The sequence below is a fragment of the Oryctolagus cuniculus genome, chromosome 14 (genome assembly GCF_051225735.1).
Source record: "Oryctolagus cuniculus isolate XC-2025 breed Fujian yellow rabbit chromosome 14, ASM5122573v1, whole genome shotgun sequence".
NCBI classification, from domain to species: domain Eukaryota; kingdom Metazoa; phylum Chordata; class Mammalia; order Lagomorpha; family Leporidae; genus Oryctolagus; species Oryctolagus cuniculus.
Window position 1 is genome coordinate 30,590 of NC_142880.1, and position 12,768 is coordinate 43,357.

Genomic DNA, 12,768 nt, shown 5'->3' on the forward strand with positions numbered 1-12,768 from the left:
AGGATAAGGACTCAAAAGATCCCCAGGGAAGGTGCTAGGGCTGGGGGCCAGGAGAGGCGAGAGAGTCTGGAGGGGCCAGCAAGTGTCCCGAATCAGTGGACTTTGTCAAGCAGGGAAGCCAGGAGTCCATTTGGGGTAGGGCCTGAGGGACCTGCAGGAGGAGGTGTCCAGGACCCTTCAGCATGACTGAGAGCTCACAGTAAACAGGGACTCCAGACTCCTCCTCTGCCTGCACCGGGGCCTTGCAGCCCAGGCAAGCATCTGTGCCGGATCCACCTGCTGCTCCCGGCTATCTGCAGGGCAGGAGGGTAAGCACAGGGTCGTGTGCCAGATAATGAGAGTCCTGTGGCCCCATCATGGGCTCTTGTCCCGACTGACATCCACAAGCAGACCACCAGTGAAGCTGCCCATGACGAAGCTATGGCACAGCTGTCTGTGACCAGCCCCATTGGAGATCTCCTGGCCCAGACCAGAAGCACCAAATAGCCAACTTGGAAAATCAAGGGTATGTGGATGGTGGTTGTTTCACACTGTAAAAGTTTCCAGTGTTTTTTAGAACAGCCCTTAACTCCCTTGCCTCTCTCACTTTGCCTTTCTCCATACTGTTTAAAACCAGTTCTGGGGCCAGGGCTGTGGTGTAGTGGGTAAAGCCACCTCCTACAGTGCCAGCATCCTATACGGACGCCGGTTCTAGTCCCAGCTGCTCCACTTCCGATCCAGCTCTCTGCTATGGCCTGGGAAAGCAGCAGGAGATGGCCCAAGTCCTTGGGCCTCTGCACCCACGTGGGAGACCTGGAAGAAGCTCCTGGCTTCAGATTGACCCAGCTCCAGGCGTTGCAGCCAATTGGGGAGTGACCCAAAGGATGGAAGACCTCTCTCTCTCTCTCTCTTGCTCTGACTCTCCTTCTGTGTAACTCTTTCAAATAAATAAATAAATCTTTAAAAAAAAAGAGAAAGAAACAGTTCTCTTCTTGTCCTGCACCAGCACCCCTGCAGAAAAATGTGGCCTGAGCTCTAGTGACAAGGGGCCTGTGATGTCCCTCCCCTCACTGCTTCTCATACATTCCTCACTTCTGTCCTCAAACTGCCAACAGTTCCTCTCTTCCTCTATCAGCCAGTGGCCTGGCACCTGCTGCACCACAGCTGTCCTCCACACCTCGCCATGAGCTGACCTCATCTGAAGCCAGTCCTGCACCTGGGGCAGGAAGCCAAGCCTTCCTCACCTACTCAAGGTGCTGCCGCAGGAACCTCAGCTGCCTCTCACATCCCCAGGTTCCCCTCTTGGGTTACTCCCGTAGCAAGATAACCTACCTGATTCCTCTCAAATGCTCTTGACACGGTGCCATCAGCTGCTTTTTTCCCCTTTGCAACAACTCTACTTGAAAGATCTGTCTGGAGCTGGTGCTGAGGCGCAGCAGGTTAATGCCCTGGCCTGAAGCGCCAGCATCCCATATGGGCGCCGGTTTGAGACCCAGCTGCTCCACTTCTGACCCAGCTCTCTGCTATAACCTAGGAAAGCAGTAGGAGATGGCCCAAGTTCTTGGGCCCCTGTATTCATGTGGGATGCCCTGAAGAAGCTCCTGGCTCCTGGCTTCGGATCGGCGCAGCTCCGGCCGTTGTGGCTAATTGGGGAGTGAACCAACGGAGGGAAGACCTCCCCCCCCCCCGCCTCTCTCTCTGCCTCTCCTCTCTCTGTGTAACTCTGACTTTCAAATAAATAAATCTTTAAAAAAGAAAAAAAGAAAGACCTGCCTGCACTCAGCCTCCAGAGCTGCTCCTGGATTTGTACCAGTTTCTTCCCTGACCCCAACGGGCCGCCTCCTCAAGGTTTCCAGTGACCTTCAGAGCGGCCTCAGCCTACCTGAGTCCAGGCCCACACTCCCCTGCTCCACCCTGTGCCGCACCTTCCCAGCCCCTCTGTTGAGTGCCCCTTCCCTCCCAGCTGCTCAACCTTGATTGTTCTGTATGCAATACACCCTGCCACTGTGACACTGTCAGTGAGAAAAACACTTCTTTCTAGCTTGTGGGGAAATTTTTCACCAATGAAAGGCCCAGAGATTCACTAACATTCTCAAGGAGAAAATCTGTGAGTTCAGAGCCCCTGACTATTCAGGAAATGAATTGTTAATAAGGCCTTGGGCTGGCTCCCAGCCAGCCTGCACATTTGCTAGCCCACATTCTCACACACAAGGCCTGCCCATAGGGGGCACTGTTCTCAGAATGGCTTCTGCCCCTCCCAGCTTGTCCTGAACACAGGAATACTGTCCAGGCAGTTTTGTTTCCTTGGCAAAGATCTGACTGCTGTCCTGAATCTGGATTGGGAAGGCGGGGCTTCTGCTCGCGTCCTGGAGAACTGGCTGCTGGGGTTTGGGACCACCACGTTGAGCTCTTGACACTTCCTTGAGGGCAGCAGTTCAGTGAGTGATGCAAGTGGCCAGTTCCGTGTGTGCCTGTGGAATACCATGGAGGATGCTTGCCTGTGTTGTTGCTGTCAAGCCTGGGGTTAGATTTCAGAGAACTTCAGAGTCAACATGTTGGCTACAAACACATTGATTGCATTTAGGATGCAGGGACAGTTACAGGACACTTAGCACACACTAGAAAGCTGATTTAAAAGACACCCAGAGGGGCTGGTGCTGTGGCGTAGCAGGTAAAGCCACCACCTGCAGTGCCGGCGTCCCATATGGGCGCCAGTTCGAGTCCTGGCTGCTCCACTTCTAATCCAGCTCTCTGCTATGGCCTGGGAAAGCAGTGCAGGATGGCCCAAGTCCTTGGGCCCTGCACCCATGTGGGAGACCCGGAGGGAGCTCCTGGCTCCTGGCTTCAGATCAGCCTAGCTCTGGCCGTTGAGACCATCTGGGCAGTGAACCAGCAAATCAAAGATATCCTCTCTCTCTCTGCCTCTCTGTAACTCTGCCTTTCAAATAAATATATAAATCTTAAAAAAAAAAAAAAAGGCACCAGGAGCTAGAGTAAAGTTGCTGTCTTTTCACACAATTAAGTCAGTGCTCATTGGATGCAGATTGTGACAAGTTAAAGGGGCATAACTACAAAATAGCTCAAGGGTATACTTTAAAAATTATTTAAAGCAAAGTAAGGAAAAAAAGAGAAATAAGTATCTAAAATAATGTAAATCAAATAACAAAATATCACATTTAAATCCAACCATATCAGCCGGCGCCATGGCTCACTTGGCTAATCTTCCGCCTGCGGCACCGGCACCCCAGGTTCTAGTCCCGGTTGGGGCTCCGGGTACTAGTCCCGGTTGGGGTGCCGGATTCTGTCCTGGTTGCTCCTCTTCCAGTCCAGCTCTCTGCTGTGGCCCAGGAGGGCAGCAGAGGATGGCCCAAATGCTTGGGTCCCTGCACCCGCATGGGACACCAGGAGGAAGCATCTGGCTCCTGGCTTCAGATCGGCGCAGTGCCAGCCGCAGCGGCCATTTGGGGAGTGAACCAACGGAAGGAAGACCTCTCTCTCTGTCTCTATCTCTCTGTCTCTGTCTCTCTCTCTCACTGTCTAACTCTGCTCTCTCTCACTGGATAACTCTGCCTGCCCCCCCCAAAAAAAAAACCATATCAATAATTCCATTAAATACAAATGAATTAATTTTCCAGTCAAAAGATGGTAGTTATCAGAGTGGATACAAAAGCAAGATCCAACTATAGGATATATAAAAAAGATACACAGCACACCTATGTTAAAAGTAAAAGAATAGAAAACATGTACCGGGGCCAGTCCTGTGGCACAGCGGGTTAATGCCCTAGCCTGGGACACCAGCATCCAGAAGGGCGCCAGTTCTAGTCCCGGCTGCTCCTCTTCTGATCCAGCTCTCTGCTATGGCCTGGGAAAGCAGTAGAAGATGGCCTAAGTCCTTGGGCCTCTGCACCCACGTGGAATACCCGGAAGAAGCTCCTGGCTCCTGGCTTCAGATCGGCACAGTTCCGGCCATTGCGGCCAACTGTGGAGTGAACCAGCAGATGGAAGACCTCTCTCTCTCTCTCTGTGTAACTCTGACTTTCGAATAAATAAATGAAATCTTTAAAAAAAGAAAACATGTACCATGCAAACAGAAACAATAAGAGATCTAGATACTATGTTAATGTTAGATAAAATATACTTTAAAACAAGTAGGCCACTGTTTGCAATGCCAGCACCTCATATTGGAGCACCAGTTCCAGTCCCAGCTGTTCTGCTTACAGTTCAGCTCCCTGCTAATGTGCTTGGGAAAGCTGTGGAAGATGGTTCAAGAACTTGGACCCCTGCACCCATGTGGGAGACCCAGATGGAGTTCCTGGCTCCTGGCTTCAGTCTAGCGAAGCCCCAGCTACTGCAGCCATTTGGGGAGTGAATTAGCAGATAGAAGTTCTTTCTCTCTCTCTGTCTCTCTCTGTCTCTCTCTCTCTCTGCTTTTCAAATAACTAAAATAAATCTTTAAAAAACCAAGAAATATTACAGTGAATATAAGGATATTTCATATGAAAAATGACAAAATGCATCACAGCTATCCAATAAAGTATAAGTACCTAACGACAGAGTTACAAAGAATATGGAGCAAAACTAACAGAACTGAAAGGATAAAGAGGAGCTGGGGGGTGGATGCTGTGGCACAGCAGGTTGAGCTGCCCCTGGGGATGTGCCAGGGATCTGTCCTGCTCTGCTCTCTGGGAAGGCTTGACTCAAGGACTCGGGCTCCTGCTTCCCACACAGAGACCCAGGTGGAGTTCCTGGCTCTTGGTTTCAGTGTAGCCCAGCCTGGAAGTTGTACACATGGGAGGAGTGAACCAGCAAAGAGAAGCTTGCTCTCTCTGCCTATCAAGTAAATACAGATACATAAAGTGTAACTGGATATTTTAATACTTCTTTATCTGTGATTCATGGAATAACTAGAGAAACACAATATGGACATGAAAGACATGAGCAACACTATCAGCCAAGCTGACACAGCTGAGGTGGCCAGGACACTTCATGCAGCCACAAGGAAGCATATTTGATGCAAGGACTCAAAAAACATCTTGTAGAGGACATATCTTTTTCATAAAATAAATCTTGAAAACATAAAGAAAATCATACAAATATGTCCTCATAACCATGCTGAATTAACTTAGAAATTGGCTGAGGAAAGAAATGTGGTAAATACTCATGTATTTTTAAATACATATTTTTAAATAATCCACAGGTCAAAAAAGAAAATTGGAAAATATCTTGAACTTGATGAAAATGAAACACAAAGTATCAAAATATCTGGACCATAGTTGAAACAGTGTTTAGGGTTATATTTTTAGTTTTAATTATAAAGAAAAAAGACCCATAATTTCAGTGAATTATATGCCATCAGAAGAAGCTAATAAAAGCGAAGGAAATCAAACCCAAAGTAACAGGAAGAAAAAAACACTAAAGATTAAAGAGGATACAAAAAAATAGAGAAAATGTAATATAATCAACATTTGGTTCTTTACAAAGACCAAAAAATTTGGTAAACCTTTAGCTAAGCTGACCCAGTAAGAAAAAAGCTACAATCTACCAATGCAGACCTCAGATAAATGTGTAGATGATACAGAGTTAGATATAGATTACAAATTGATTGAACAACTTTGTTACAGAAGATTAGACAAGCTAGATAAAATGGATAAATTCCTAGAAAGACTCAAATGATCAAGAATGAATCAAAGGGGCTGGTGCTGTGGCACAGTAGGTTAATCCTCTGCCTGCAGTGCTGGCATCCCACATGGGCACCAGTTTGAATCCCAGCTGCTTCTCTTCCTACCCAGCTCTCTGCTATGGCCTGGGAAAGCAGTGGAAGATGCTCCAAGTCCTTGGGCCCCCACACTGGTGTGGGAGACCCAGAAAAGCTCCTGGCTCCTGGCTTTGGATGAGCCCCAGCTCCGGCTGTTGCAACCATTTGGAGAGTGAACCAGTAGAAGGAAGACTTTTCTCTGTCTCTCCTTCTCTCTGTCTCTACCTCTCAAATAAATAAATAAAATATTTTTTAAAAAGTGAATTGAAAATAAGTAGACAATTTGAATTGACCTATATCTTATAAGGCAATTAATCTGGAATGTAAACATTCCCACAAAGTAAAACAAGACCAGCTGACACTGTTGGTGAACTCCATCACCCACCGGCACAAGACAGCAGTGTGGCCAGCACCACAAAAACCCTTTGAGACAGCAGAGAACGTGGAGACACTGAGATCCGCCCTATGATGCCAGCATCACTCTGGTATCAAAGCCAGACAAAGGTGTCACAGCAAATAAAATTGCAGACCAATTCTTCAACAAATGTGTACTGACACAAAATACTTAGGAGGTGGAAGCCAGCAATATCTAAAATGACCAAGTAGAATTTATCCTAAGAATTCTAGTTGGTTTAATATCAGAAAAAAACACAATACTGATAGAAAAAATGATGAGAACAATACCACTATCTCAATTGATGAAGTTAAAATATTGACAAATCCAATTTTCATTCATCATAAAAATCATTAACAAATTAACTAGAAAGAGGCTTTTCCCACATGATAAAAGATATCTTTGAGGGGCCGGCACTGTGCAGCCACTGTCTGCAGTGTCAGCCTCCAATATGTTCACTGGTTCGAGTCCCGGCTGTTCTGCTTCCAATCCTGCTCCCTGCTAATGCACCTGGGAAAGCAGCAGAGGATGGCCCAAGCACTTGGGCCCCTGCACCCACATGGGAGACTCAGAAGAAGCTCCTGGCTCTTGGCTTCAGCCTGGCACAGCCCCACCCATTGCAGCCATTTGGGGAGGAAACCAGCAGATGGAAGACCTCCCTCTCCTCTCTCTCTCTCTGTAACTCTGCCTCTCAAATAAATCAATAAATCACTTTAAACAATCTTTGAAAATCCTACAGTTGGCACAATGCTCCACAGTGAAAGGCACTTCTGACTCCAAACCTTAGGAACAAGACAGATGTGGCTGCTTCAGTTGCTCCTGTTCAGCTGTTCTGAACGCACGTCAGTGTGATGAGGCCAGGAGGAGGCAGAGACTACCAGGAGGAAGATAATGGGGTCGGCACTGTGGTGTAATGGGTTAAGCTGCTGCCTGTGATGCCAGCATCTCATGTGGATGCTGGTTAAATTTCCATATATATATGCTCACAAGACTAGATATAAACAGAAAATACTGTTAGACCTAAAGGGAGAGATAGACTCCAATACAATCACCATGGGTGACTTCAACACCCCACTCTCATCAATGGACAGGTCACCCAGATAGGAAAAACTCAATAAAGACACATCGGAGTTCAAACATGCTACATATGCAGCCATTTCACCAGCAGCCAAAGCACACACATTCTTCTCGTCAGCACGTGGAAGTTTTCTAGGATAGAACACATATCGGGCCACAAATCAAGTGTCAGCAAATTCAAAAAGATTTAAATCACACCATGTATCTTCTCAGACCTTCCACAAAGGAATAAAAGTAGAAACCAACACAAGAAGAACAGTATAAAACTTGGAATTAAATACTTGGAAATTAAACAACATGCTATTGATAAATCAAGTGAAGAAATTAAAAAGGGAATCAAAACTTTCTTGAAATACATAAAAATGAAAACATAACATACCAAAGCCTGTGGGACACAGCAACAGCAGTATTAAGAGGGAAGTTTACAGCATTCAGTGTTTACATTAAAAAAAGAGTCTTGAAGATCTACTGATCCATCGTGAAGACTTAGAAAAACAGGGATAAACCAAGCCCCAAATCAGCAGGAGGCAAGAAATAAGGATCCGAGCAGAAATAAATGAAATTGAAACTAAAAACAATACAAAAGATCAACAAAACAAAAAGTTGGCTTTTTGAGAAGATAAACAAAATAGATAAACCTCTAGCCAGTCTAACAAAGGAAAAAAGTGAAAAAGACTCAAATAATAAAATTGGAGATGAAAAAGGAGACATTGCAACTAACCTCACTGAAATACAAAAAATCGTAATAAACTACTATGAAGAACTAAATGCTAATAAATTGGAAAACCTAGAAGAAATGGATAAATTTTTGAATTCTTTTACCCTACCAAAATTAAATCAAGGAAGATATATATAATCTAAACAGACCCAGAACAAGAAATGAGATTGAAGCAGTAATCAAAATCTTCCATCAAGGAAAGGTCTGGGACCTGGTGGCTTTACTACTAAACTCTACAAAACATTCAAAGAGGAAGTAACTCCAACACTCTTCAAACTATTCCAAAGCATTGAACAGTATGGAACTCTGCCTTACAGTTTTCATGAGGTCATAATTATTTTTGAAAACCAAAGATATGACACAAAAAGAAAACCACATACCTAGATCCTAAACGAATATAGATGCAAAGATTCTCAACAAAAACTAGCAAACTGAATTGAAAACCACATCAAAAAGATGACACATCACAACCAAGTGGGAATCATCCCAGAAATGCAAGGGTCGTCCAACATTCGCAAATCAACAAATATCACAAATCACATCAATAGAATGAAGAACAAAAACCACGTGGTCATCTCAATAGATGCACAGAAAGCATTTGATAAAATTCAACTCACCTTCATGATAAAAACCCTCCACAAATTAGGTATAGAAGGAACACTCCTCAAAAGTATGAAGGCTGCCCATGACAAACCACCAGCCAGCGTCACACTGTAAGGGGAAAAGCTGAAAGCAGGTGGAGACCAGCATGTCCAGGTTCAGCACTCCTGTTCAGTACAGCACCGGAAGCTTTAGCAAGAGCAATTAGAGGGGAAGGAAACAAAGAGCAGCAAAAGTGTAAAAGAAGAAGTCGAATTACCCATGTTTGCAGATGACACAATGCTGTACGTGGAGAAACCTAAACACTCCACCAAAAAGGTGCAGAATTGATAGACCAACTCAGTAAAGTGGCAGGTTACAAAATAAACAAATATACAAAAAATAGTAGCTTTTTAGTAAGCTAATGATGAACTTACAGAAAGAGAAATTAATAAAGAAATCCCATTCACAACAGCCACAAACATAATAAAAATTTAGGAATAAATTTAACCAAAGAAGTGAAAGAAATCTACAATGAAAATTATCAAACATTGATGAAAGAAATCATCAAGGACACACAAAGAAATGGAAAGATATTCCTTGCTTATGGATTGGAAGAATCAATGTCACTAAAATGCGAATCAATGAGAAATCACCTCACCCCTGCCAAATTGACTAAAATGCAAAACACAGAGTAACAAATGCTGGCCAGGATGTGGAGAAAGGGGACACTCACATGCTGCTGGTGGGAATGCAAACTAGTGCAGCCACTGTGGAAAACACTGTGGAGATTTTTTTTAAAAACTAGAAATAGTTCTTAGTTTTTTGCCATATGATCCCACAATCCCACTGCTGGGTGTTTACTCAGAGACTTGGTTGCAATGCATCAGAGAGATACCATACCTCCATGTTTACAGCAGCACTGTTCACACAGCCAAGATTTGGGACCACGCAAGTGTCCATCATCAGTGGATGGACATGGGAAATGTGGTATGTATACACAATAGATTATTCAGATATGAAAAAGAATGGAATCTCACCATTTGCAGGAAAATGGACACAACTAGAGGACACCATGTTCAGTGAAATAAGCCAGACCCAGAGAGACAAACACTGCATGTTCTCCCTCACAGGTGGGAGCTGATATTTAAAAATCCAACAAAAAAAGAAATGACTGTATCGGTACTGCTGCAAAAATAGTTTTGTAAATCCTTTTTTTATACCTTTGTCAAACCAATGGTTAAGAATGTCATACTTAGTTTTAATGTAGTTTTAATGATCTGTGATTACTTTAAAATTCACTGAATATGTGTGAAATGGTCATTTTTCCATTTAATTATTGTTTATAGCTGTTGTCTATATTCCTCTAAACTGGGGACTTTTTGCTTTTTACCTGTTATACTTCTTATACTGAGAAGTATTAAGCCTTTCTACTATAATGTAATTTAAAAATATGTTATCTCAAAAACTCAATAGAAGAGAAGAAGGTGCTGGCGCCATGGCTCACTTGGCTAATCCTCCACCTGAGGCGCCGGTACCCTGGGTTCTAGTCCCGGTTGCTCCTCTTCCAGTCCAGCTCTCTGCTGTGGCCCGGGAAGGCAGTGGAGGATTGCCCAAGTGCTTGGGCCCTGCACCCTCATGGGAGACCAGGAGGAAGCATCTGGCTCTTGGCTTTGGGTCGGTGCAACGCACTGGCTGTAGCGGCCATTTGTTGGGTGAATCAATGGAAAAGGAAGACCTTTCTCTCTCTCTCACTCACTGTCTAACTCTGCCTGTCAAAAAAAAAAAAAAAAGGAAGAAGGAAAGAGGATGGGAGGGAGAGGAGGGGACTGGGAATATAATCATGTTCTTAGAATTTTATCTACAAATCACACTGAATATGTTAAAATTAATTAAAAATAAAATTTGAAAAATTAAAAAAAAACTCTTCTGTCAGTGCCCTGAGGGTATGTGGGGCCTGCATGGCATCAGCCCATCACATCAACCATGATGGCATCAGCCCACGACCATAGCCAGAGCTCGTAATGGTTCCATGTCATTGTATTGGATGAAACAGTTCATGTTCTGTGATCTTTATACCATGGAACACATCAATTTATGATGCATGCATATTGCTTATATATGATTACGCTAAGGTAGACTTTACACATAGTTTTGGTAGGTATTTCACTGTTTAAAAAAGGCTTATTCCACCAATAACCACCAAACAATACATGAAAGTTTGTTGTTGCACAAACCTGGCCAACACTAATTTTAATCCTTGAGCAGAGTATGGTGATCTGTTCTAGGCTTTAATTTGCATGTACCTTACATGTAATGATTCTGTGTGCTTATTGGTTATTAGGATATCTTTTGTGAATCACTTCAACCACTTTTTTTTAATTGAAGGGTTTCATTGTGGTTCCTTATCAATGTGTGTTCATCTACATATATACATACAAAAACTGTAGATTGGCATGGAATTTGTATACGTGCTTTCATATGTAAATAACAACTTGTACAGTATATATACAGGTAAAATTTCTTAGTCCTGGCGCTGTGACACAGTAGGTTAAAGCCCCAGTCTAGGCTTGCGCCGCGGCTCACTAGGCTAATCCTCCGCCTTGCGGCACCGGCACACCGGGTTCTAGTCCCGGTCGGGGCACCGGATTCTGTCCTGGTTGCCCCTCTTCCAGGCCAGCTCTCTGCTGTGGCCCAGGAGTGCAGTGGAGGATGGCCCAAGTACTTGGGCCCTGCACCCCATGGGAGACCAGGAGAAGTACCTGGCTCCTGCCATTGGATCGGCGCGGTGCGCTGGCCGCAGCGCGCCGGCCGTGGCGGCCATTGGAGGGTGAACCAACGGCAAAAGGAAGACCTTTCTCTCTGTCTCTCTCACTGTCCACTCTGCCTGTCAAAAAAAAAAAAAGCCCCAGTCTACAGTGCTGGCATCCTATATGGGTGCCAGTTCAAGTTCTGGCTGCTCCACTTCTGATCCAGCTCTCTGCTAGGGCCTGACAAAGCAGTAGATGATGGCTCAAGTCCCTGGACCCCTGCACCCACATGGGAGACCTGGAGGAAGCTCCGTGCTCCTGGCTCCTGGCTTCAGATTGCTGCAGCTCCAGACATTGCGGCCATCTGGGGAGTGAACCAGTGGATGGAAGACCTCTCTCTCTGTCTCTGCCTCTCTTTAACTCTGCCTTTCAAATAAATACATCTTTTAAAAGAATTTGCTAGTCCTTGAGCAGCTTGCTGTACTTGTGATCATGGATATGACCTGCAATAAGAAACCAACAAGACAGCACTGTTGAGAATACAGCTTGGCCACGACATTTCAGCTAAATGCAAGGCATTTTACAAGAAGGCAGTCCACTTGTGGCCAACCCCACAGGTTCAAGGAGGGCTGAAATGCACTGTGAAATGCTGTGTTTCATGTCTTTTACCCAACTCCTTGCCTTACATAGCACTCAAGGTCCATGGTTATTGGTGTTGGAGGATCCTACTCAGCTTGGGAATGGACCTGGAATCCTGACACATCCTCCTCAGGACCAAGGTAGTACTTCTATTACTGAAGCAGCCTCACCTGGCCACACTGATTTATTACTCCACAAATTTAAAGTTTCCCCCTTTTGATTCTAGAAGCATTTCTCTTTCTTCTTCGATTTGTTTTCCTTTTTCATTTGAGGATGCTTTGTCTTCTGTACATTTAGGGTATAATCTTGTGTTACTTAGTTTTTTTTAAGATTTATTTACTTATTTATTTAAAAGTTAGAGTTACACACAGAGACAATGAGAGGCGGGGGGGGGGGTGTCTTCCATCTTCTAGTTCCCTCCCCAGTTGGCCGCATGGCTGGAGCTGCACCCATCCGAAGCCAGCAGCCAGGAGCTTCCTCCAGGTCTTCCCACATGGGTACAATGGCCTAAGGACTTGGGCCACCTTCCACTGCTTTCCCAGGCCATAGCAGAGAGTTGGATTAGAAGTGGAGCAGTTGGGACTCAAACTGGCACCCATGTGGGATGCCTGCACTGCAGGCGGTGGCTTTACCCGCTCTGCCACAGTGCTGGCCCTTAGTTTTCATAGCTCACAGTGCCTGACACATGAGTGTTATACAGGTACATGACTCTCTGTGCTGGCTGAGCAAGCAAATCAGAGTGTTTCACACTGTTAGAACTCACGCAATGCAAAAATACATACGTATCTGACTATCACCTGAGTACTTACCTACTTAAAAGTTTGCTTTTCTACATATTGATTTTACAGGTATTGAATCCCTTGAGTGAGCTTAATGG

General features: G+C 44.8%; 1 long non-coding RNA gene across 2 annotated transcripts in view; it reads right to left on the reverse strand.

Moving 5' to 3' along the window:
* Positions 1 to 12,768, reverse strand: part of LOC149122212 (uncharacterized) — a 65,420-nt gene that overhangs the window by 22,127 nt on the left and 30,525 nt on the right. The gene's annotated exons all lie outside the window — the stretch shown is intronic.